The sequence below is a fragment of the Hyperolius riggenbachi genome, chromosome 4 (genome assembly GCF_040937935.1).
Source record: "Hyperolius riggenbachi isolate aHypRig1 chromosome 4, aHypRig1.pri, whole genome shotgun sequence".
In the NCBI taxonomy this organism is placed as follows: Eukaryota; Metazoa; Chordata; class Amphibia; order Anura; family Hyperoliidae; genus Hyperolius; species Hyperolius riggenbachi.
In genome coordinates, this window is record NC_090649.1 from 445836950 (window position 1) to 445862424 (window position 25475).

A 25475-nucleotide genomic window follows, 5' to 3' on the forward strand; every position below is an offset into this window, starting at 1 on the left:
GTTCCTCTCAGAAGCTCACCATTTTCTTTTGACAATAATCCCTTCCAATTCTGACAATATTTTGTCAGAACTGAAATATATCAGCTACTGTCAGTAACAACTAAATGTGCAAGGTAATGTCCATGTTTCCCTATGGCTCAAGTGGGCAATATTACAGTTTAACAGTGTGCTGACCAGGAAGCTGTTATAGGGTCATGGCCATTTTTAAAATGGAGGATGGAGAATCCCATTGATCACAGTGGACAAATGGGATGCAGTAGTGAAGAAAGATTGAGGAGTAGACTACACAGAAGGTAAGTATGACCTGTGTATGGTTATTATGACTTTTTATTTTCAGTTCAGGTTCTCTTTAAACAATGCCAGACTCTTTACTATCCAGAGTCTTCCCTCTGATTTGTATGTTCTCCCCGTGTCTGTGTGGGTTTCCTCTGAGCACTCTGGCTTCCTCCCACATCCCAAAAACATACAGATAAGGTAATTGGCTTCCCTCTAAATTAGCCCTTACTACAATACATACACTAAACAATATATACATAGATATATGACTATGGTAGGGATTAGATTGTGAGCCCTTCTGAGGGACAGTTAGGTGACAAGACTATATACTCTGTACAGCACTGTGGAAGATGTCGGCACTATATAAATAATAATAAATTGTGCAACCAAGCATTGCGTTATAGTTCCGTTGAGCGTCCGTAACGTCACACCACAATGTCAACCAAATGTCAAAAGTTAAGTGAAATTAATGTACTGCATTAATTTTGTTTTTCACATAAAGTACTCAAGTGTGTACCGAGTGTGCTCAGGGCACATGGATGCGAAAATTCAAAGCCAAAGTATAATCCATTGTGAATGAAGCAAATTTGCGCTAACCATAAAGTTAAATATGGTTTGCATTAAAGGGAACCTTAACTGTGGGGGGAAAAAAAATCACTTACCTGGGGGCTTTCCCAAGCCTCCTGCAGCCGTCCTGTGCCCGCGCCGGTCCTTCGGTGCCCTCCGGTCTCCCTCCGCGGCTAAGTTTAGTTTTCGGCTGACTGCCAGTCGTCCTCGGGCAAAGTGTCCACTTCTTCCGCATTCCCCGTCTTGCATCATGCGGACGCGCTTTACGGCTCTTTACGACGGGGAATGCGGAAGAAGAGGACGCTTTGCCCGAGGACGACTGGCAGTCGGCCGAAAACGAAACTTAGCCTCGGAGGGAGACCGGAGGGCACCGAAGGACCGGCGTGGGCACATGACGGCTGCAGGAGGCTTGGGAAAGCCCCCAGGTAAGTGAATTTTTTTTCCCCCCACAGTTAAGGTTCCCTTTAAATTACAATTTTGTGATTTCACAATGTAAAGTTGGTATCCATGACATTTGGAATTTGCAAAATGTGGGTAATTTTTAGCAGATTCAGAATTTGGCAATCCTGACCATCCCTATTCACCATTTCTGTTGCCTATCTGGGTAAGGATTTGATTTAGAAAGTTTGGGGATCAGAGTATAAACAGCGCATACCTCCCAACTTTTTGAGATAAAAAAGAGGGACACCTAAGCCACGCCCATGTCACACCCCTAACCACACCCCAGACACACCCCTAGTCACACAAACCATAAAGATCCCATAAGAAAAATATGTTGTTTTAGAATTCAAACCACACTGGTCCTTTCTATCCTTGTTCATTTTCCTCCATATTAACATATGAAAATAAAAAATATATCAATAAAGTTTAATGTCAAACTCATTTTTCAGTAGAAAAATACATATATTTATGCAGATCTGTACATGAGTCCTGAAATGAGGGAGAAAGAGGGACTTGGTTCCCAAAGAGAAACTGCCCATCCAAAAGAGGGACAGTTGGTAGCTATAGTGGTGACATCTTTAGTTCTGCCAGGTGATCTGTACCGAATGAGTTCTATGCACAGAGGGACATATTGCTTGCTTGGCAGGTGGAAAAAGACGTTATTTCCCACAGTGCAACAAGGTTCACAGACAGCAAACTGTCAGGACGATGGTCATGACATCACACTGTGGGAGGGGTTTCACCGCAATATCAGCGATACGGAGGTTACTAATGATCAATTCGAGAAAAGGTAAAGATTTCTCGTGGTAAAGGTGTATCAGCTACTGATGGGGATGAAGTTCAATTCTGGGTTAAAGTTCCTCTTTAAATATGGTTGACAATAAATTACAATTTTGCAGACTTGGAATCCATGACATTGGGAATTTGCTAAACTTTGGTGATTTTTAGCAGATTCAGAACGTGGCTATTCTGACCATCTTTATTGACCATCTCTGTTGTCTATCTAGAATTTGATTTGGAAAGTTTGGGGGTCAGTGTATAATAGCGGATGAATCCCAGTTTGGCTGCATACTCCAACATTTTCTCTGCACTCCATGAAGGTTACGGCATGGTCACATTACATTGCCTCTCCCTTGATGTGTATCTGCAGCTGTAATCACGATCCTCCGCATGTTGCGGTTGGTGTTGGGGCGGGAACTATCAGTTTGGCGACTTGCAGAAATATAACTCCCTGATGCTGATGACTCTACTGCAATCATCAGTCCAGATCCGATTGCCAGATTCCCGCGTCCTCCAGCCGCCCGTGACATTGAGATACATTATCCCCTCCACCACCCTTCTCTACAAAAGCTTCTTTAAATAGAAGGAGCTGATTAATAATTACAAGCCGGGTCTATTAATTGCTTATTGCTCACAATGTGCATTAATACGACAGGGCATCATTAAACCGCTGCTGCGGGAGAGACTGCTGCTGGGGGAAGCATGCTGCATGTTAGAAGAAGCTGGTGTTGTTTTCATCTCTCTGAGCCTCAGCTCCTCTTCATAGGGGGCTACAGGCTCCTCCCCACCCCCACCCTATGCCCCCAAACCAATGCAAGGATGAGGGTCTTCCTTGCCAGTACATATAGTATCTCTTAGCCATAGCAGTTTATAACATGAGGCATGCGCGCGTACATATTAGTATGCCACCGGTGACCTGGGCACAGGGCGAGCCGAATGGCGGCTGCTGCCGCTCAAATCTCGGCTGCGTAAAATACTATTCCACCTCCAAGTCATCGCAACTCGGAGGGAGATGTCATTTGGGTTCCAAATTACTCTTACGCCCCCTGTGCAGTATAACATTACTACTACAGCGGCGCCTAGTTTCGCCAAAACCACCTGCTTTAGCATGCGGGCAATTTAGTGAGGCTGGTTTCACACTAGGAATTGGCGGTAGCAGTGCAGCCTGCCAAAAACAGCCTTCAGGGTTTACCACGCTAGTACACAGTAATCCTCCTCTGGCAATCGACCAAGCAGGAAGTGACGCTCACTTCCTGTTGGCGAAGCAATGACGTGCGCGGAAGCGTATCGCTAAAAAGGGCCTTTAAGATCTGTACAGACGCGTCATTAATGTCACCAGGAAAAATCGTTAGTGGTCATTAGGGTGACAGTTTTTGGGACAATCGCTGTATAGGGATATGCAAATAATTACAAGTTGATGCAGCATTATGGAAATGTTGTAGGCAGATTTATGCAGCTTAAACATAAACCAATCACGTCCTGCTGAGGTAAAATTCAATCGGTCTATTTTCAAGCTCCATATATTTGCATACAAAATTTGCATAATCCTGCATCAACTCAAAATGATTTGCATCTCATTGACCATCCCTATCGATGTACAGACACACGGCTTGGTCGCAGGTGGGCAGCCTGTCCTGTACATTTTCACTGGAGACAATCCCAATTGATTGTTTTGGCTGTGGAGGATCCAGTGTCCCTACATAATGGAAATTACTCACCATACCTGGACTGTGGAGGGGCGTAACTAGAGGGGAGCAGCACAGTCACGGGGGGGGGGAAGTTACTAACCTTCCCTTCCTCCACATCAGGTGTTTTTGTGGCTACACTTGTTATGGGTGTGAAGATCAAGATGGTCACACTTGTCGTATGGCCCTTGTGAGATGGGCCCCAAGGAATCTTAATAGAACTTAATGCAGTAAAATTAATAAAGTAAATCCCCAGAATATTAAGCACTTTACCCCTCCTCTGTCATCTCTTCAGCATCTAGAACCACTTGTGGGAAGGTAGCTTCTGCCTCATGTGTCTTCTCAGGAGATTGTTGGGCTTCTGCAACTATGAGCTTTCAGCTCCTACTTTTATAGTGATTGGATGCAATATGACTGCCTAATCTGGAATTTCCCTGAATCCCAGGTTCTGATTGGCTAAAGCTTCCGTGCGTCAATGCTTTATCACGTTTTGAATACCTAAGCGTTTGGCGCTTTCAAGTGTGAATGGGGCCTTACAGAGATTTTCTAAACATGCCTAGCGTTTTTTGAAGCGTTTTTGTGTAGCAGATTTCATCTATTGTTACAGTAAAGCTGTTACCGATTAGCTTCTGTAACAAAAACGCAAGGAAAACTGCTCTGATCTTGCGTTTTTCAGAGCGGTTTTCCACTTTCCTATACTTTAATATTGAGGCAGAAACGCCTCAGAAATCTAAAATATGCTGCAGCCCCGAGTTTGCGTTTGTGGAAAAAACGAACCGTTCTGGTGTGCACCAGCCCATTGAAATACATTACCCAAGCAGGGCCCTAGGCAAGACAAGTGATGGGCACCTGGCATTTTTAGTTAGATTTTAGTTAGATTTGACTCTCTCGCCGTGGATGATTTAGTGTGGGGAGACAGAGTATTCGCTTAGACCAGGCAGTACCTCACATAAATGGTTACAGAAAGGCTTCTCAGCAAATGTAAAGCCACACTGTGCTATAACTTCTCCAGCACAGATACAGCGGGAGCTGATAACCCAATGCCAAAGAGACATGAGTTCCATCAGGGTCCCACTCCCAGAAGATGGCTGAGATCTGTTTGTAAGGAGTACAAGTTTAATTCTGTAGCAAAAGTAATTATTTTGAAATGATTTTATCAAGAAACCTCTCTACACATACACACAAGTTCTGCAGCCGACTTTCCCATTCATAAAGCATGGATTGGTCGCGGGATTACAGCTTCTCTCTCGATTACAGCCCATCGCAAAGCAAAACAATAGCCAATCATAAAATGACAATATTGATCTGTGCCAATCAGAAGCTCCTCAGCAGTGCCTTGAGTAAAGTTTGCAGCCCTTGAGATGGGGAAATTATTCTTGCTGATAAATGCCTTGTTGCTCTACAGATGTCACCCGCTACATCTTTATAAATGGTGACAGTTTTTAGGAGCACACATTTTTTTGAGTGCATATTATTCTGGCGCCGCTCAGTTCGGCACCGGCAGAGCCGAATCACGGCTCTCCCTGTTCTCTACTGCCGCTAAACTCCGAGGCGGCATTAAATACGATTCCCCCTCCAAGTTGTCTCAACGCGGAGAGAGATGTAATTCAGTGTCTGGCAGCCGCCGGAGCCCCCAATTACTGCTACGTGGGGCAGCAGCATAGCTTTGCTGCTATGACAGCTTCCAGCTTCAGCTTCGGAAATAACCTGCTTCGCAATTTTTTACACGTTTTTTTATAAATGTAAATGATGTTATAAATAAATGAATACATTTTTTATAAATATGTTGTTTATTATTTACTTGTTGCCACCAGTTGGATTGTAAAGTCAGGACAAGAAACAAAATGGCTACCAGGATTAGTTTTGAGTCACCTGGGGTGACCAGACATCCCCCAAAAAGAAGACATGTCCTCTTTTTTTAACATAGTTTCCTTCGTCCTTTGGGCAATCCCAAAAATTCATTAATGCCGAACCGATTTGACCGTCATATACTGAGATTGATCAGCCTTCGGCCATTCTCGAGTCACCCGTGTGACATTACAATGTGTTATCACATTATTAATAATTACAGGTGAAACTTGAAAAATTAGGATATCGTGCAAAAGTCCAAGGTAAAACGGATATATGAAATACGATTTCCTACCCTTTGCAGGTGTTTTTGATTAATTAGCTGATTAGAGTCTAACACATTGAGCCTAGAATATTAAAAGTTTTCACAATATACTAATGGTCTGAGATTTTGATTCAATCATTGAAAGTTTAACAAATAAAGGCTTGAAATATCTCGCTTTGCATGTAATGAGTCTATTTGATATATTAGTTTCAACCTTTTAAGTTGAATTCCTGAAATAAATATTCATATTTTTTGAGTGTCACCTGTATAACATCAAGTAGTGGGCATGGCAACACTGCTTGATATTCTAGTTCCACCCAACATCGCAACAGCGTTTAGAGGTTGACTGTCTAAAAAGTATAACTAATATGTTTCTTAAAATGTCAAATTTAAAAGAAACAAAAAAGTGTAAAACTGAAAAGAGAAAATGCAAGTTTTCTGATCATCACAAGACGAAAAAATTCATATTTTGAGGCAGAACAAGAAAAAAAGGTCACATTTGGTAGCCGTGGAGGTGGGAAATGAATTTGGTAATTTCCGTCCCTCTTTTTTGATTGTCTGTGTTCTCCTTTATACCTGAACCCATCTGGTCACTAGAGATGGCCCGAACGGTTCGCACGCAAACTTATTCGCGTGAACCGCAAACTACATTCGAGTTCGACCTGCCCCCTATATACTTCATTAGGGTCAACTTTGACCCTCTACATCACAGTCAGCAGACACAGGGTAGCCAATCAGGCTACGCTCCCTCCTGGAGCCCCCCACCCCCTTATAAAACGCAGGCAGCGTCAGCCTTTTCACTCACTCGTGTGGCTGCAGTAATTAGAAAACGGAGAGAAACTGCTGTAGACATAGGGAAAGCTTAGTTAGACTCTTGTGTTAGGCTTGTTAGATTGCTCCTTCTTGCTGATACTTATTGCTAAAAAGCACTCCTCATCCTCAACAGCTCTTTTGAGAGCTAATGTTGTTTTGTGTGTGTTCCACAGACACTTGTGTTGCATATACAGCCCTGTCAGTCAGTTGCAGCTGCTGGACCTTGGCCCCTTGGTAATTCCTACTGTGCCACTGCCAGGCCCAGCACATTCAGTGACTACCTGTGTGTGTGACAGCTGCACATTTGTAATACAATAGTATAATGCATACCCACCTGTTCAGTGCATCTATCTACCCACATGAGCGCACGCAGTGTTATATACCACCAGTCACTGTACCTGTTCACGGTACCTGTGTGTGTGACAGCTGCACATTTTTAATACCAATCACTGCATACCCACCTGTTCAGTGCACCTACCTACCTACGTGAGCGCACGCAGTGTTATATACCACCAGTCGCTGCACCTGTTCACGGTACCTGTGTGTGTGTGACAGCTGCACATTGTATTGATACCAGTCCCTGCATACCTGTTCATACCTGTGTGTGACTGCACATTGTATTAGTCAAGTCAGTGTATACCTTTCACTTCATCCCCCCAATATGGGCAAAACTGGCATAGGCAGGTCTGTTCGAGGTCGTGCTGTCATGATTTCGTGCGGCCCTGGACCAAAGTACAGTGTTCAGAAGGCGCGTGCCATCAACCCCCAAGATTGTCAGGACATAGTTGACTATTTAACATAGAACACCTCATCTTCCTCAGCTTCCGCGCGGAACTGTTGCATATCTTCCTCCTCCTGCTCTGATTCTGGCCCCCCTCTTAACACTCAGTCGGCCGACACCACCAAAGTGCCATCACCCCAGGGCTCAGCGGTGTGGATATTTTTTTGTGTGTCTGCCTCAGATGAGAGCAAAGCCATCCGTACTCTCTGCCACCAAAAATTAAGCCGTGGAAAGACCAAGACCCACGTAGGGACAACTGCCTTACGAAGGCACATGGTGAAAAAGCACAAACTGCAATGGGATGACCACCTGAGGAAAAGGAGCACACAAAATCAAAGCCACACACCGCAGTGGAAGATACCAGGCCGCAATTATTTCTCAGAAAAGGTCATACCCAAACTGTACCGTGATGTTGAAAGGCAAGTGGTGTCATCTCTGGCACACAGCATTGGGACAAGGGTCCATCTGACCACGTGGTCTGCAAAGCACGGTCAGGCCTGCCCGAAGACTAAGTCACTCCTCACACACAGCATCTCTGCCTGCACGCCGTGTGACTGCCTGCCCCAAGACTAAGTTGCTCCCCACACAGCATCTCTGCCTGCAGGCCGCTTGACTGCCTTCTCCGCCACCACCAACAGGTGTCCAGGTCTCAAGGCGGATTCCTGAATTTTTAAGGCCGCCGCTAGCAGCGGCCGCTATAATACATTTTCTGGTGTGTGTACATGCCTGCCTAATTTTTCTGGCTGCAACAACAAACCAAAAGGCATGTACATGTGTTACCTTGCCGCGGTGAAGGAGTTTGCGTATCACAAGGAAGGGAAGCAATGACCGCCGGCTATACAAGTGTCTCGGGGGGGGGGGGGGGGGATAATAAGGTTGTTGCTTCATTGTGGACAGACCAAATTCAATCAGCTGGACAGTCACTGTTCTGTCATTGAGCTACCTCAGCCCGGTGACCATATGGGCTGGAAAGCCGCCATCGCCTGCACTCTGGCTATGGTGCGCACCAGTCCAGCACGGCCGTCACTACACAAACAGCTGTGTACGGTGTGTTACACAGTGAGTTTGGTCTGTCAGTGTAAACCAGTACACTAATTACAATACCTAAATGATGTATACACATGTACGGTGTTTTCAAGCACTTTAGGCTTCCAATTTAGCATGCAATGTGATTTCTGCCCATAAAACGCTGCTGTGCGTCAAATCCAGATTTTCCCCCGGGACTTTTGGCGTGCATCCCACTCCTCCATGCAACAACTCAGATGTTAGACCCCTTGAAACATCTTTTCCATCACTTTTGTGGCCAGCATAAATGTTTGTAGTTTTCGAAGCCTCCCCATTGAAGTCTATTGCGGTTCGCGAACGTTCACATGAACCAAACTTTTTGAGGAGGTTCGCGTTCGAGGTTCGCGAACCGAAAATCAGAGGTTCGAGCCATCTCTACTGGTCACCGGTCCTCTTTTTAGGCCTCTCTTCCTCCATCTGAGATGATTGCAGAGTCTTCTTTTTTCTCAGTGATACCAGGACACAAGGGGTGGATAAAATCATTCCGCTCAGAGTCACCAAGTACAGCAAAAACCTTTCAACAATCTGGCTTCATCCAAAACATCTAAATGTACATAAAATTACAGATTCCTGTTTGGCGTTGTCATGCGGGGGAACAGGAGCCAAAGTGACATTCTGGTCCGCTGCCAGCAGCAGTTTCAGGCTCAGGGCAGCTTCTTATTTGGCCAGAGAGAGGGAAATTGTGTCTTGTGACAGGTGGTGGATTGCGGAGGGCTGCTGAAGGGTCCTCAGAGAGGAGAGTCACATAACGGGAGGAGAACCCAGGACTGTGCAGAGGACCTGTGCGTAAAAAATGGGTCTCCTCCCAAATGTACATTGCAGTTGGAGTTCAATGGACTAAATATTCCAATGTGGCTTATTTTTCTTCTTGAGGAATCTACCAGTAATGTTTTTCTCACCACAATTCCTGATAGGGGTGTAACTACTGGAGGAGTAGGTTCTGCAGCTGCGGAGGGGTCTGGAGTCAGTGGGTCATACTTCTTCTCTGAGCTTTCTTTATAATGCTCACCTAGTGGCTTGGTAGATGCCACACAGGGCTTGGGGGATGTGGCACAGGGCTTGGTGAATGCAGCACAGGGCTTGGTGGATGTGGCACAGGGCTTGCAGGATGCACACATGACTTGGTGGATATGGCACAGGGCTTGGTGGATGCGGAATATGGCTTGGTGGAGGCAGCACAGGGCTTGGTGGATGTGGCACAGGGCTTGGTGATTGCGGCACAGGGCTTGGTGGATGCCGCACAGGGCTTGTGGGATGCACACATAGCTTGGTGGATGTGGCACAGGGCTTGCAGGATGCACACATGAATTGGTGGATATGGCACAGGGCTTGGTGGATGCAGAATATGGCTTTGTGGGGCTTGGTGGAGGCAGCACAAGGCTAGGTGAATGTGGCACAGGGCTTGTAGGATGTGCACAGGGCTTGGTGATTGCGGCACAGGGCTTGGTGGATGTGGCACAGGGCTTGCAGGATGCACACATGACTTGGTGGATATGGCACAGGGCTTGGTGGATGCGGAATATGGCTTGGTGGAGGCAGCACAGGGCTTGGTGGATGTGGCACAGGGCTTGGTGATTGCGGCACAGGGCTTGGTGGATGCCGCACAGGGCTTGTGGGATGCACACATAGCTTGGTGGATGTGGCACAGGGCTTGCAGGATGCACACATGAATTGGTGGATATGGCACAGGGCTTGGTGGATGTAGAACATGGCTTTGTGGGGCTTGGTGGAGGCAGCACAAGGCTAGGTGAATGTGGCACAGGGCTTGTGGAATGCACACGTGGCTTGGTGCATGTGGCACAAGGCTTGGTGGATGCCGTATTTGGTTTGGTGGAGGCGGTATATGACTTGTGGAATCTTGCACAAAAAACAAAACAAGAACAAAAATTAAACATGACAGTAGTAGGAAGCCTCTGGATAGTGGCGTCCTCCATCCTTGTATGGCCATCCGTTTCAGCGAGGGGTCCTTCTAAACATAATTGATGAGCTTGTGAGGAGTGCATCCGTACTGGGCATGCACGAGCATGAGCTGTGCATGGTCATTTGTGCATGGCTTTTCCCTTTGTGCTTGAGCGGCTTTATTCTGTTGGGCATGCGTGGACCATAGTAGCACATGCCCAATATAATATATATATATATATATATATATATATATATTATACGTGTATATATGTTCATCCTTGGCTGGGAGCAAAGCCAGAGAAAGAAGAAGAGAGTCTAGACAGCAACGGTGGGCTTGAGAATCTGGGAATTATCTGGACCATCCAAGTCCAAGGGCTTCCAAAGGTAAATATCCAAATTCACACCCCCCCCCCCTAAAGTCCTCAGAGAATCAAGCTAAGTCTGGTTTCATGGTTTTTCTGTAGGACCCAATGAGAGATAGGCGTGCTCCTGGGCATGGAGGCAGAGTTCAGCATCAGTAAGCTAGCCCTGATAGGAGGATGGGCTTTGAGATCTGATTAAGGAGCAGTGATATCACCTCAGAAGATGAGGGACCCCATGCATGTGGACAGGATTTGAAGGGTTGGAAGCCATCTTCCTGTTAGGTGGAGGGTGTAATTTATTTTCTCTTTGTTCTGCTGCGTAATTCGGAGATACTGGTATGTCAAATATTTTTTTTCCAACCTAACAATGTAACTAAGAGATCCTCTAGAACAAACTAATTCCCCCCAAAAGTCAAATCACTCTTCTGGGCTTCAGGGTAGACAAACAAGAGGCAGCTAAAGTAGTAAGCGCTCTTCATAATGCTACCAGAGTCTCTGGCTGAGGCCTCATTAATATAAACGGCAGTGCGGTATCGCCGGGCGATACTCTGAACGCAAGCCATATGGGCGAGGAGAGACTAATTAGCTACGTAAAACAATAGAAAGTCTGGGGGGAATCTTCCGGAATTGTCTTGAAAGCCTTCCCCGCAGTGCAGCGAGGTAACACCTGCAGATAAAAGATAATTACGTTTTTCTAGTATTAATAATTAATTGCCATTAATTAATACTGTTACTGTTGTACACTGGTTATTTGGTAAATTGCTTATTATGATCAATGTAGCTTGTGCCGGCTGGATGTGACTCCTGACAGTTAATTAAAGTTAGCTGTGCTGAGTTTATATATTGCAGCGATTCGCATCTCGGAGGTCACGGCAAGAGAGGGGAGGGGGTGCTGGAGCTGAGGATCATGGGAAGGATGCTCAAAGTGAGAGTTTACTTTGCTGAACTCCTCTGATTAATAGACAAAGTGGAAGGTGAACAGTCACCCTGGAACAAAAAAACACAGACATCGGGAGCCCAAATGGTGCAGTACGTCACAAATGATAGAAGCAAAACAATATAAACAGAGGGTACTCACAAAGGGAGGTTGCAAAGGGGCAACCAACCACTGCAGGCAGGTGGAGATCAATAAACCCGACTCCAATCAGGGGCACAGGCTAGCAGGAGATGGTCGCACTTTTCGAGAAAAAGGCCCTAGGGGGCCGAAACAGGGTCCAAGGGTATCCCCTACCCTGAGCGGGAGGGTATACAATGCACAACAGGATGAAAAGGTGCCCAGAAATTGATAAAATGAATTAAAAACAAAATAAATAAAGTTTGAGGTGGCTTACCTCAATGAAGACAAATTCATACAAAAATAAACTTCATTAGCACTGGCAACGCATTTCGTGTGGCCCTTCCTACTTCCTCAGGCCAAATCAAGTGCCTCACTGTGTTAAGAGCCAAGATTTGAGCACTCTAATTAATAACTGGGATGGATTGTGGATTTACTTGTTGTTTTTGTGATGGAATGTGGTAGGAGATTGGATGGGATATGGTTTTGATGAAATGGAATTTAGTGAGATTTTGACAAAATGTGGTGGAAATTGGATGAACATGGTAGGAATCAGATGGAATGTGGTGGAAATTGGATGAATATGATTGTAGTCTGAGGATTGGATGGAATATGGTGGAGGATGTATGACATGTGATGGAGATCAGATAGAATGGACAACATGTGGAGGGGATTAGATGGGACATGGTGTGTATTGGATGGAACCTGGTGGGGGATCAATGGCATGTGGTGGGGACTGGATGGAACGTGTTGGGGAATTGGATGGAATATGGTTGGGATGAAATTGAATTTAGTGAGGTTTTGATAAAATGTGGTGGAAATCGGATGGAATATGGTGGGAAATGTATGACATGTAGTGGGGATTGGATGGAACTTGGTGGGGATTGAATGGTACATGGTAGGGATTGAAGGGAACATAGTGGGGGATGTATTGCATGTGTTCGGGACCGTATGGGATGGGGTGGGGATATCATGGTATATATTGGGAATTGGATTGTACATAGTGGGGATTGGATGGAATATGGTAGGGGATTTATAGGTAGACACTAACGATCCACTTTATAGCAAAAAATCGTTTGAGCGATCTGAAATTCTGATTGGATTGCCTGTAAATAGTCTACATTGATGGGCACAATCCATTACAAATAATTATAACAATAGTTGTCTGATTGGATTTTCATGAAACCAAAATTTGGATTTTCTTGTTAGTTGTGATAGATAAGAAGCAAATATTGGTTCATTGATAGTGTAGTGAACTATTTCACTTCCGATCAGGCTGGTTTCACACTACAAACTGGTGTGAGCGCTGCGGTGTGCCCGCTGCACTGCACTGCCAAAAACAGGCCTTCAGGGAATACCGCGTTACTACATATAACATTCCTTGTCAGGCATCCGGCCACACAGGAAGTGACGTTCGCTTGCGGTCACTTCCTGCTTTTGGAACGTGGAAGTGTATTGTAAAAATTGTGCATGCGCGTCGTAACATCCTCGCATCGCCACCGGCAACATTTTTAAAGTCCGTGCGTCGCTATAGACTTTAAAGACTTCAAATAGGTGCAGGAAGTAACATAGTTTTGGAAGTGCATCAGATTTAGGACTTCCAGCGCACCGCATTGCTTCGCAGTTTGACGCAGTTGCGACGCAGTTAGACGCACCGCACTGCCCCAGTGTGAAAGGGCCCTTAGAATTATATCATCTCTCAAACAATTTTTCCCTAGAAATTGGATCGTTAGTGGCCACCTTAAGGCATGTGGTGGGAATCTGATGGAATGCAGTGAAATCTAGCAGACAGCAGATCCAGAGGCTGCAGTAGTCAGAGAAGCTTGAGCAGGGCCGGATTTCTGGCAAGGCCTCATAGGCCATGGCCTAGAGCACCAGAAGTTTAGGGGCAGCTCAGTGAGTGGCAGTAGAGCTGTTCTATGTAGCCATCTTTATCTACATCTTTAACCTTTGAACTCACTGTCCTGTACTTGTGATGTCTCTGCAAGATATGTAAGCTCTATCCTGCAGGTACACATCAGCCGAACTCTCATGGTGACAAATTGGGTCCATCATTAAGGAGATGGCAAGCATACCATAAAAGTTCAAAACATAACATATAATCTATACGCATATTACTAAAATAGCTATTGTCTGTGACGCCAATGATGGAAAGTAAGGAGAATTCTCGTTGGGGCACACAGAGCTAACAACCATAAAGACGATATAGTTGGCCTTGAGCGGTAAAAAGTACAAATCCGGCCCTGAGCTTGAGGCAGAAGTCAGAGGATCAGCAACGCAGGATCAGAGATGTACCAAGGATCAAGATGATGCAGTGTCAGAAACAAACCAGAAAGCATTTATACAAAGTAAAAATCTACCTGGGAAAATCATGGTGTGTTACCAAGGGCAATCTAACAGAAGAATCTAGAAAAATATTAGCAAACCAGGAGTCTCTTAGATGGACTGTAAATTTCTCAAAATTAATCAAAGCTAATGAACTCAAGCGAGCCTGTAACCTTCTCACAGACCATAAATGTACTGTACATATGAACGTCTATATTGGAGGTGTCCAGATAATATCCTATATAATAATACCTAAGTGTCTCCGAGTCCTGTCCCTGTGTGTGTGTCCCTGTTTCCAGACCTGACAGTTTGCTGTCTGTGAACCTCATTGCATTGTGAGAAATAACAGCTGTTTCCAACTGCCAAGCAAGCAACATCTCCCTGTGCGCATATACTTTGGACAGCGATGGTGGATGGGCAATCAGGACGCGTCTGTGCACGCATTGCGCGGGGGGAGGGGGGAGCTAGCGGCTGTGGCTTAGCGCCCATTTTTTAACGGGCGGGCCTTTTTACTAGTAGAATATAATAAGAGGTAAGTATTTTACGTGCCTCCAAAAATGAAACAATTGTGTTAGACTGGAAAATGTTACTGGCACATTACATTGCGTTCCACGGGGCTGGCCCACTTCATCGGGTATAATGCCAATTTGGCTACAGTCTCACACTGGTATAAGCGCCAGTACCAAAGGAACCCAGAAACCCAGGATCATTGCAAATTAATTATAATGTAAGTTTCACCTTAATCTTAATTTTGAATTGTAATTATTTTCATAGCAGCGCAACCTCTATCTTCCAATAGCCATTTGTAAATCAGTCTTTAGGACAGGGTCAGTTTAGATAAGTTGCTAGTTCAGGAAACAGTTTTTTGGCAGTGATAACAGTTTGGACATTAGTTTTAGGATCTTTCCTACCACAGTGGGGGGCTGTTCATAATTTTCCTTCTGGCTCACTGATTGGTGGCTGTTTATTTGCAACCCAAAGGATCCAATTTAAATTCCTCACCCAATCATCATACAACGCTTTTCATAAGTTGTCACCTCCTTACATTTCCTCACCTGGAACATTTGCTCCTCCCAGGAGACCCTTTTCTCCTCTAGCTTGGTCACCTTCTCTCAAATCAATCCCGCATCCAGGACTTCTCACGAGCATCTCCTGTCCTTTGGAACTCAATCCCACAGCCTGTGCATTGTGCTCAGAGTCTGGAAACCTTCAAGCATTTCATCTTAACAGAGATGGTTGTGCCTAGTAAGCGCACGCTGGACACCCTTTCGACTTCATTGCCATCGATGTGTATCGGAGGTGGGATAGGGGCTTGTTCCCTGAAGTCAATGATCATCTCAACAGTTTTGACTATGTTGAGGACCAGCTTGTTTTTTTTTACATCGGTGCCATATTCTATCGCCCCTTTGCCAGTAGGCCAGTTTGTCTTTCTTGGTTACAAGGCTGACGATGGTGGTGTCATCTGCAAATTTCATGACTTTGACCGAATTTGCTGTGGATATGCAGTTGTTCATGTAGAGGGAGAAAAGAACCTGTGACAAAGCGCAGACTTGTGGGTGTGGGGCTACCGTGTTGGTGACTTTTGGTCAAGAGGAAATGTTGCCCAGCTTGACAACTGGGACCTATTGGTGAGAAAGATCATGAACCATTTTTGTATATAAATAAATAAAATAAAAGACACACATTTTTGTGAAAACTGTTGTCCGTTGTCTATTGACTACTTAAGTCTGTATTCTCTTGAAGCTATAGTATTGCAAAAATATATTTACAAAAATGTTAGACTTTGGTAAATATTATGGGTTATAGGACTCCCCCTTCAGGTGTCCTTCAGACTGCTTTTACACTTAGTGCGGCGCAATTGTGAAAAATGGACTGCAGTGGAAAAGTACGCATTATAGCCGCGGTGAGACCAAATCAAAACAAATCAGTGAGGTGTACTTTCCAATGAAAGTATGCCTAACTTCCGGAATGTACACGCATGCAGTGCGTTACACTGTGAAGTCCTCCTATACCGCGGTCAGTGTGATATCCCCATAGGGCTATCACTGCTCCTGTGTCAGGAGGAACTGTTTTCAGTATGCGGTGATGCAGTAAGCGTAAAAGGGACCTCAACCAAAAAATGGCAACGCTGGCTCCTTGCCAGACACCAGAAGCAAGAACTCAGGGCTAATGTAACCGGTAGTGACACAGACAGCAAAAGGATCTTACTGAGATTCACAGCCCTTCCTCCATCATCTCCAAAACTAAAAAAAGGGCAGAAGTCTGACAGAACAACTATCAAAGAAACTGTTTTTCTGTAAACCCCACATACCTTTAGAGCTTTAAGCCAGAAACAATAGAAAGCTTTTCAGAGGTCTCTCAGCACAGCATGTGTACAAAAAAAAAAGCTGTGTTTACCAGCTTGTTATGTGATCCAGTCACAGTATTAAAGCCGGTAAAGATTGTTTCTGTATGCTGGATGTGCTGGACAAAGTCCTCCATAGTAATATGGCTACTCCATAGTAGCACCAGAAGAAGGCGTGGTTATGCGCCGAAACGCGTAGTGACGTAAGACGGCATATCGCGCACTGCTCTGAGCCGGCCAGACGTCTCCTAAGTTGTTCCATCTACTCTGTCAGCCCTGGCCAGGCTGCAGGATCGAGAGGAGACTTGCTAACAGCAGATGAGCGGCGCTAACATCACTATTCAATTGTGTTTAATTCAAGCGTGTTTTTATTTTTTTAAAGTTAATTTTTTAAAAGTTAATGCACAATCGGAGTGTTCCCCGCTTCCCTCTTGTCCTCCATAGTAATGCCCACAGTGAGAACTGTTCTCTGTAAATTTCATTTTCTTCATATAAAACATGATTAGATGAAAGAAAGCCTTTTTTATTGCTATTTGCTAGTAATTACTGGAAATATATGTTGCATTTAGAATTTTTGTTAACTTTGATAGTTGTCCTTTAAAGTGTCCAAAATCTTTTGTGAGTTGTTACCAAGTTTATTATACAATGAGCTGATCTATTGGCCATCAGCTGGAATTGGTTTAGTTATGCCTGGTAAACACCATGCAATTTTCCTGCCAGATCAATGGGAAATTTCCCGTTTTTGGATCATTTCCAGCATGTCCGATCTGCTTCCAATCAAGAAAGGGATCCATTTTGTACTTATCTCCAACTCAATCCTTGATCGGAAGCAGCTAGGACATGCTGGGAATTATCGAACAATGGGAAAATTGCATGGTGTATACCAGGCATTACAGAAAGATGTTTGCAAGTGTCCTATGGGTAGGATACTTGCCGGGGGAGTTTGGGTGACATGTGATGTCATTCACAGTGGCGTAGTGGTTAGCGCTCTCGCCAGCTCGAATCCCAGCCAGGGCCATCTGCCCTAAGTTTGTATGTCTGTGTGGGTTTACTCCATGCGCTCTGGTTTCCTCCCACATCCCAAAAACATACAGATAAGTTAATTGGCTTCCCCCTAAATTGGCTGAAGACAATGATATACTGTATGTATTACACCAGGGGTCAGGAACCTTTTTGGCTGAGAGAACGCCACCTATTTTAAAATGTAATTCCATGAGAGCCATACAATATGTTTCAAACTGGCACAGTGTGCATGCGCAGCAGAGGGCTCACGTCCCTTTTGCCATGGTTAAGTGTATACAGTTGATCCTCTTGGCAGCATAAGTGTCAGACAAGTCATCAGCTTCTCTTAGGTTTCAGAAACATCAACAATTTCCCAGAGAGCCAGGCAGGAGAAATACTGACTAATAGCTTGTACAATTTGCTAGCTGACTTAGGGGTTGATTTGCTTTGCAGGATGAGATCCCCGCACTTTGGCCCAATAGGCTGCCTGTCAAGTGACAGGCAGCCTATTGGGCCATTCAAAGTGCAGGGATCTCGTCCTACAAAGTCACTGGACTTGACAGGATCCAGGGTGGGAAAAATGGAGCGGCCGTTAGTATTGGGGGAGCGCTAGTGAGTTAGTAGTGCATGCTACAGCAGTAAGGTGCCTTCTTTGAAAATTTTACTTGCGCTGCCACACTAAGCTGCATTGCTTGAGCAGAGTAGCTTAGTGAATCAACCCCTAACTGTGGGTCAGATGTAGCCATCAAAATAGCCACATCTGGCTCCCGAGCCATAGGTTGCCTACTCCTGCATTACACGATACCTACATAGACATGTGACTATGGTAGGGACTAGATTGTGAGCTCCTGTGAGGGACAGTTAAAGGATACCCGAAGTGAAAAGAAACTAATGAAATAAACAATTGTATCTATCCTCCTTCTCCTAAAAATGACTTTTTAAGATATAACACAGTTTTATTTTATATTTAAATTTACTTTTTAAGTTTTTACTGTTTTATCATTTTTGCTCAATGACACATTCATTGAAGTATGCCAGAGCTAAAATCTATGAACTATTGATCCTTTTTTATCTCTTTCATGCTCTCAGAAGCCATTTTTGGCTAGGAAAGTGTTTTATAGTTGTAATTTCTTATCAGTGAGGGTCACACTGTAGTCTGACCAAGTCCTGACTCAGACAGGAACTGCCACTTACATACCTGATGTTTAACTCTTTCAGGCAGAGAAAGAAAAAAAAGGAACACCGCATAGTTATTTGTGTGCTAAGGGCTGAACATACACATGTCTATCTCATCATGTCACATGTCACCTCGGGTATCCTTTAAATTACAAGACTATACTGTATACTCTGTACAGTGCTGTGAAAGATATTGGCACTATAAAAAATACTAAATAATAATAATTCCAGAGAATGAGCCTCAAGTGTGAGAGTTTGTCAGATCTCATCATTTTATTTATCGATGTCTTCTCTGCATTTGGATTAAGAATTTTTTATGAAAATGCTGGCAGCTGTAATCCTTTGTGCTACAATACTGTATTTCTGGAGTTTAATATCCTTGTAACGCTTTCCTGCGCCAAAATTCATCCATAAAATGGGCAATATATATTGGCATGATATGAAGAGGTTTGATTGTATAAAGTCAGCTATCCATCAGTAGATGATGTGTCAGTTCTTCAGCGTAGGATGATCCTCAGCTCTATGGACGCACTTTTCTGAATATATTGTTATTTTGTCGTGTGGGAGGAGCTTCCTCCAGGTATGTGTGGACGAAGCAGGGCGGGGTCTTAGCTACGGTGACCATACGTCCCGCTTTACCCGGGACAGGTCCCGCCTTCGGGGGGCGCTGTCCCAGGCTGCATGAGGTCCCGGGAAACGTCCCGCTTTTAGCAGCGGGACGTCCCGGCCTCGGGACTCTGGTCACTGTATCTGTATGAACTAGCTGCAGCGTCTGTAGACGCCGTGCAAGTTCATTGCCCACAGCCCCGCTCCAGCCTGCATAGTCTCTTCCGTTCCGGCAGGCAAGCAGGGCTACGGGAAGATGGCTGCCGAAGCCCTGTACTGGAGACAATTTGTGTCTCCAGTACAGGTCTTCGGGCGCGATCTTGCCGTAGCCCTGCTCTGCCTGTCAGCGCGGGAGACTGCAGGAGGAGCAAGATGGTCCCGGGAGCAGCGCGCCAGAGGCCGGAAACTTCTGACAGGTGAGTAAATGCTTTTTTTTTTCCAGGTGAAATGCTGCCCAAATTGCGTTTGTGCTGACATGTTTCTCCCATTGCGTTTATTTTGTGCTGACATGTTTCTCACATTGCGTTTATTTTGTGCTGACATGTTGCTCACATTGCGTTTATTTTGTGCTGACATGTTGCTCACATTGCGTTTATTTTGTGCTGACATGTTTCTCACATTGCGTTTATTTTGTGCTGACATGTTTCTCACATTGCGTTTATTTTATGCTGACATGTTTCTCACATTGCGTTTATTTTGTGCTGACATGTTGCTCACATTGCGTTTATTTTATGCTGACATGTTTCTCACATTGCGTTTATTTTGTGCTGACATGTTTCTCACATTGCGTTTATTTTATGCTGACATGTTTCTCACATTGCGTTTATTTTATGCTGACATTTTTCTCACATTGCGTTTTATTTTGTGCTGACATGTTGCCCGCAATGCGTTTATTTTGTGCCGACATGTTGCCCACATTGCGTTTATTTTCTGGTGTCTGGGGTAACTGTTGCTGCATTTATTATTTAATGGTCATAGTTGGCTATGTTTGCTGCTTTGGGGTTACGGTATACTATTAAGTAGCATCACACAGTTTCTGCACACCCATGATGCGAATCCTCCATGGCGTAAACACTGCCTTCTTATTTCTCGCTGTTACATCATTATGCTAGCTCCGCCCATACAATGTTATGACCACACCCATTTTAGGCCCCCCCCCATTTTTCGGCGCGCGACCCCCTTTCCCCTCAACATCGTCCCAGGTTGAACCAACAAAAATCTGGTCACTCTATCTTAGCCCTAGTATAGCGATTGGAAGCGCTGTACAATCTACTTTCAGCTATTGTACAGCGCTTTTGATTTGCGTTTTTCCTTTTTATTTGTGCAGAGCAGGATCATCCACCAGGCAATCTGGACAGGTGCCTGGGGCCTAGTGGGTGTTAAGAGGCACACCTGCCACATTCTTTGACCTCTCCCACTTACCAAGGTAATAGATTTGTAGTAGATCTCTCTTGTGGTCCATAAGAGAGATCTACTACAAATCTATTACCTTGCCTAGGACCCCACTACATCTCTGATCATGTGTGAGTAAAGTTGAAACTATTTGTCGGGTCTCCCGAGATCCATTTGCTCCAGCTTCTGGCATGTAGCCCAGGACCTGCAACACTAACCTCGCTTGTCAAGCAAGATGGAGGGAGGCCTGAAGCCAGGGAGAGTCTGGACCAGCCTGATCCCACTTCTGGCAATATTCTATTTGCTTGTCAGGCACGATGGAGCAAAGCCTGCAGCCTGGAAGAGCCCAGGACCTGCCTGATCCCTGTTCTGGCAACAATCCCCTCACTTGTCAGGCAAGATGGAACGAGGCTTGCAGCCTGGGAAAGTGGTGCCAGAACCAGGATAAGACTGGTCCAGGCTCTCCCTGGCTTCAGGCCTCGTTCCATCTTGTCTGACAAGCAGTGGGAGCATTGCCAAAACTGGGATCAGGTAGGTCCTGGGCTCTTCCTGGCGCAGGCCTCGTTCCATCTTGCCTGACAAGTGAGGTAAGTTTTACCAGAACCGGGATCAGAAACGTCCTGGGCTTTCCCTGTCTGCATGCATCGCTTTATCTGGCTGACAAGCGAGGGGAGTGTGGTAAGAGCCGGGATCAGGCAGGCCCTGAGCTCTCCCCGCTGCAGGCCTCGCTCCATCTTACCTAACAAGCGGGGGGGGGGAGTGTTGCCAGAGGCAGGATTAGCCAGGTCCAGGGCTCTCCCTGTCTGCAGGCATCGGTCTATCTTGCCAGACAATTGAGGGGAGCGTTGCCAGAAGCGGGATCAGGCAGGTCCTGGGCTTTCTCTGTCTGCAGGCCTCGCACCATTTTGCTTGACAAGTGAGGGGAACGTTGCCAGAACCAGGATCAGGCAGGTCCTGGATTCTCCCTGTCTGCAGGCATCGCTCTATCTTGCCTGACAAGCGAGGGGAGCATTACCAGAACCGGGATCAGGTAGGTCCTGGGCTCCCACGGGCTGCAGGCCTCGCTCCATCTTGCCTGACAAGTGAGGGGAGCGTTGCCAGAACCGGGATCAGGCCGGTCCTGGGCTCTCCCTGTCTGCAGGCCTCGCACCATCTTGCTTGACAAGTGAGGGGAACGTTGCCAGAACTAGGATCAGGCAGGTCCTGGATTCTCCCTGTCTGCAGGCATCGCTCTATCTTGCCTGACAAGCGAGGGGAGCGTTGCCAGAACCGGGATCAGGCAGGTCCTGGGCTCTCCCTGTCTGCAGGCCTCGCACCATCTTGCCTGACAAGTGAGGGGAACGTTGCCAGAGCCGGGATCAGGCAAGTCCTGGGCTCTCCTGTTACAAGCACATTTCAGAATCATTACAAGAAGTTCTGCTAGATTTATGCTCACGGAGGCCACCATTATAGTAGCAGTAAATTAGGATTCCTGAGTGATAATGGGCAGCGATTCCAAACGAGGGACTGATCACCGGCATAAATCCCTGCTGGCTGCAGATTCCCGGTGACAGTCTGGAAGGCACAATAACATCAGTAATGTCACACTTACATAGTCATTATCATCAGCAGGAAGTCTGGCCGAGGAGAAGATCTGCGAGATCTGATGAGCTGTGATCCACCGAGCCTCACGCTGCTGGCATAGCTCCCAACTGTCCCTCTTTTGGAGGGACAGTCCCTCTTTGGGAGTCCTGTCCCTCTTTCCTCCTCATTTGTCCCTCTTTCAAGACTTTGCCCCTCTTTCTATGTAAATATATATATATTTCTATACTAAAAATGCATTTGATTGACTCTAAACTTTATTCTCATCTTTTAAATTGATATATTACTAATTTCAAAATATTAATATGAAGGAAAATGAACCAGGATAGAAAGGACCAGTGTGGTTTGAATTATAAACACCATATTTTTCTTATGAAATCTTTATGGTATGCGTGACTAGGGTTGCGCTGGGGGGCGTGACAAGAGGTATAATCAGGGGTGTGTTGGGGCGTGGCTTAAGTGACCATCTTTCTCATCTCAAAAAGTTGGGAGGTATGTGCTGGTGATGAGGTCACTTCCTCACTTCTGACATTTGAGCAGATCTGCTGTTCCTGAAAAGCTTTTGGACTGATGCAGAACTGGACCAGAACCATGCAGAAAATGCTAGAAATTTGCAGTTAGTAATGTTATTTACCTGAAGCAAAAACTTGGCCAGTATTATAGTATAAAGTTACATTGGCGCATATGTAACTCTCTCTTTCTTACATCATCTGCAACACTTCCAGCTTTCACACTCACTCGGCCACCAGCTCCTCCAGTAGAGATGGGAAGTTCGGATCTTTTCAATGATTCGGATGATTCGAATTGGATCATTGAAAAGATCCGGATCTTTGATCCGAATCTCGGATCATTTTACTAGGGAAGCATTCAGGGGTGAAATGACTAGCAGAACAGGAGAAGGGGAGGTGGACACACAGAGAAGGGGAGAAGATGGAGAGAGGGCAAGGAGTGGACAGAGAAGGGAGGAGGGACGAGCAGAGAGCAGAAATGTTTGTTTGCACACAATACCCACATGCTGCAATCATATGCTTTACATATATTTCACCTATACGTTCATCTGTATACTTTGTATGCAAACGTTGCACAGTGAAAGAAAGCATTCCCCAAAGCATTCCCAGAAGTGAAGTGCAGCTGTTTAGAGCAGTGCAGGAGGATCATATTGCCCTGCAATCACAGTGCCTGCCCTTCTAGCCCAGCACGCTGAGCAGCACATTATAGCCAGTATGTGTGCTCTACAGATATCTGGCAGTGGCACCCATGTCCCCTCTCTCTGATTTACCTGTCCCTGCAAGGCTGTGTCCCCTCCAACAGAGCGATCCATCTCTGCTCTGCTTCCAGGGTCCCGCTGCCTGCTGAGAGGGGGGCGTGCCGCTCCTGGCCCCACCCCCTTTGTGATCCGAATCACTCATTTTGATGATTCAGATGATTCGACTCACAAAAGAGATTCGGATCAAAGATCCGAATCGTTCATGATCCGGACAACACTATCCTCCAGCATAAACTCCAAGTAGACTGAAAGGGATGACACTCAGGCCTTCTGTGTTTTAAAGCTTTATTGAGGTGGAGTGCACTTGGCTGGAGCCTGTAAGACAACAGGGAAATACTGCCACTATCTGGGATACTGCCAGGCCACCAGCCTACCTCTTCCACAGTCAATCCTAGCACTAACAAAATATTATAAAACAGTGATCGTATAGTAAATTTCACATAGAACAATAACATAGACATAACAGCAACATACCTGTAAGACAACAGGGAAACACTGACTCTATCTGGGATAGTGGCCACCAGCCCACCTATATCATAACAGACAGTCATATTAAATTCCCACATACATGTTACAGGATATATATAACAAAGAATACAGAAAAATAAACAAGAGAAAATAATTTACAGAGATATTACAGCAGGGTGATGTGAAACACTGCATGTCTTACATATAGCAGCCATTTCAGGAAGAGCAAATGGCTCTCTAACATCATCTACTCAGCCTAGCATGTGCTGCAGGGCCTACAGGCTGCTAAAAAGCACACATATAACTCTTTACATTCTACAGAACTATTATGGATATATATCATAACTTTTACACCAGATAAATTAACTTTAGTTTTAGAGAGCATAGACAGAGATCCTACCTCTTCCACTGTCAATCTTTTTACTGAGGAGACCAAACCAACAGGTGCAAAATACAGGGGCTTTCTGGAAGAGTCCATTGCTAAAATTTAGTCTATTATCCCTTCCCTCAGTTTTAGCTAATGACACAATTAAAGAGGTTTATTTTGCCTGTCCTGATACTCTGATAACAGCTTTTGAACAATGTAAACTACAGTGGTGTGAAAAACTATTTGCCCCCTTCCTGATTTCTTATTCTTTTGCATGTTTGTCACACTTAAATGTTTCTGCTCATCAAAAAACGTTAACTATTAGTCAAAGATAACATAATTGAACACAAAATGCAGTTTTAAATGATGGTTTTTATTATTTAGTGAGGAAAAAAACTCAAAATCTACATGGCCCTGTGTGAAAAAGTGATTGCCCCCCTTTGTTAAAAAATAACTTTACTGTGGTTTATCATACCTGAGTTCAATTTCTGTAGTCACCCCCAGGCCCGATTACTGTCACACCTGTTTCAATCAAGAAATCACTTAAATAGGAGCTATCTGACACAGAGAAGTAGACCAAAAGCACCTCAAAAGCTAGAAAATGCCAAGATCCAAAGAAATTCAGGAACAAATTAGAACAAAAGTACTGTAATTGAGATCTATCAGTCTGGTAAAGGTTATAAAGCCATTTCTAAAGCTTTGGGACTCCAGCGAACCACAGTGAGAGCCATTATCCACAAATGGCAAAAACATGGAACAGTGATGAACCTTCCCAGGAGTGGCCGGCCGACCAAAATGACTCCAAGAGCGCAGAGAAAACTCATCCGAGAGGCCACAAAAGACCCCAGGACAACATCTAAAGAACTGCAGGCCTCACTTGCCTCAATTAAGGTCAGTGTTCATGACTCCACCATAGGAAAGACACTGGGCAAAAACCGCCTGCATGGCAGATATCCAAGGCGCAAACCACTTTTAAGCAAAAAGAACATTAAGGCTCGTCTCAATTTTGCTAAAAAAAAACATCTCAATGATTGCCAAGACTTATGGGAAAATACCTTGTGGACCGACGAGACAAAAGTTGAACTTTTTGGAAGGTGCGTGTCCCGTT

General features: G+C 45.1%; 1 protein-coding gene across 1 annotated transcript in view; it reads right to left on the reverse strand.

The window, feature by feature from the left end:
• The window catches only part of MDGA1 (MAM domain containing glycosylphosphatidylinositol anchor 1), a 561871-nt gene extending 537830 nt beyond the window's left edge, over positions 1–24041 (reverse strand). The window contains exon 1 of the mRNA XM_068232696.1: positions 24007–24041. The gene's annotated coding sequence lies outside the window, so the exon portion shown is untranslated. The remainder of the gene's footprint in view (positions 1–24006) is intronic.
• Between the last annotated feature and the right edge of the window lie 1434 nt (positions 24042–25475).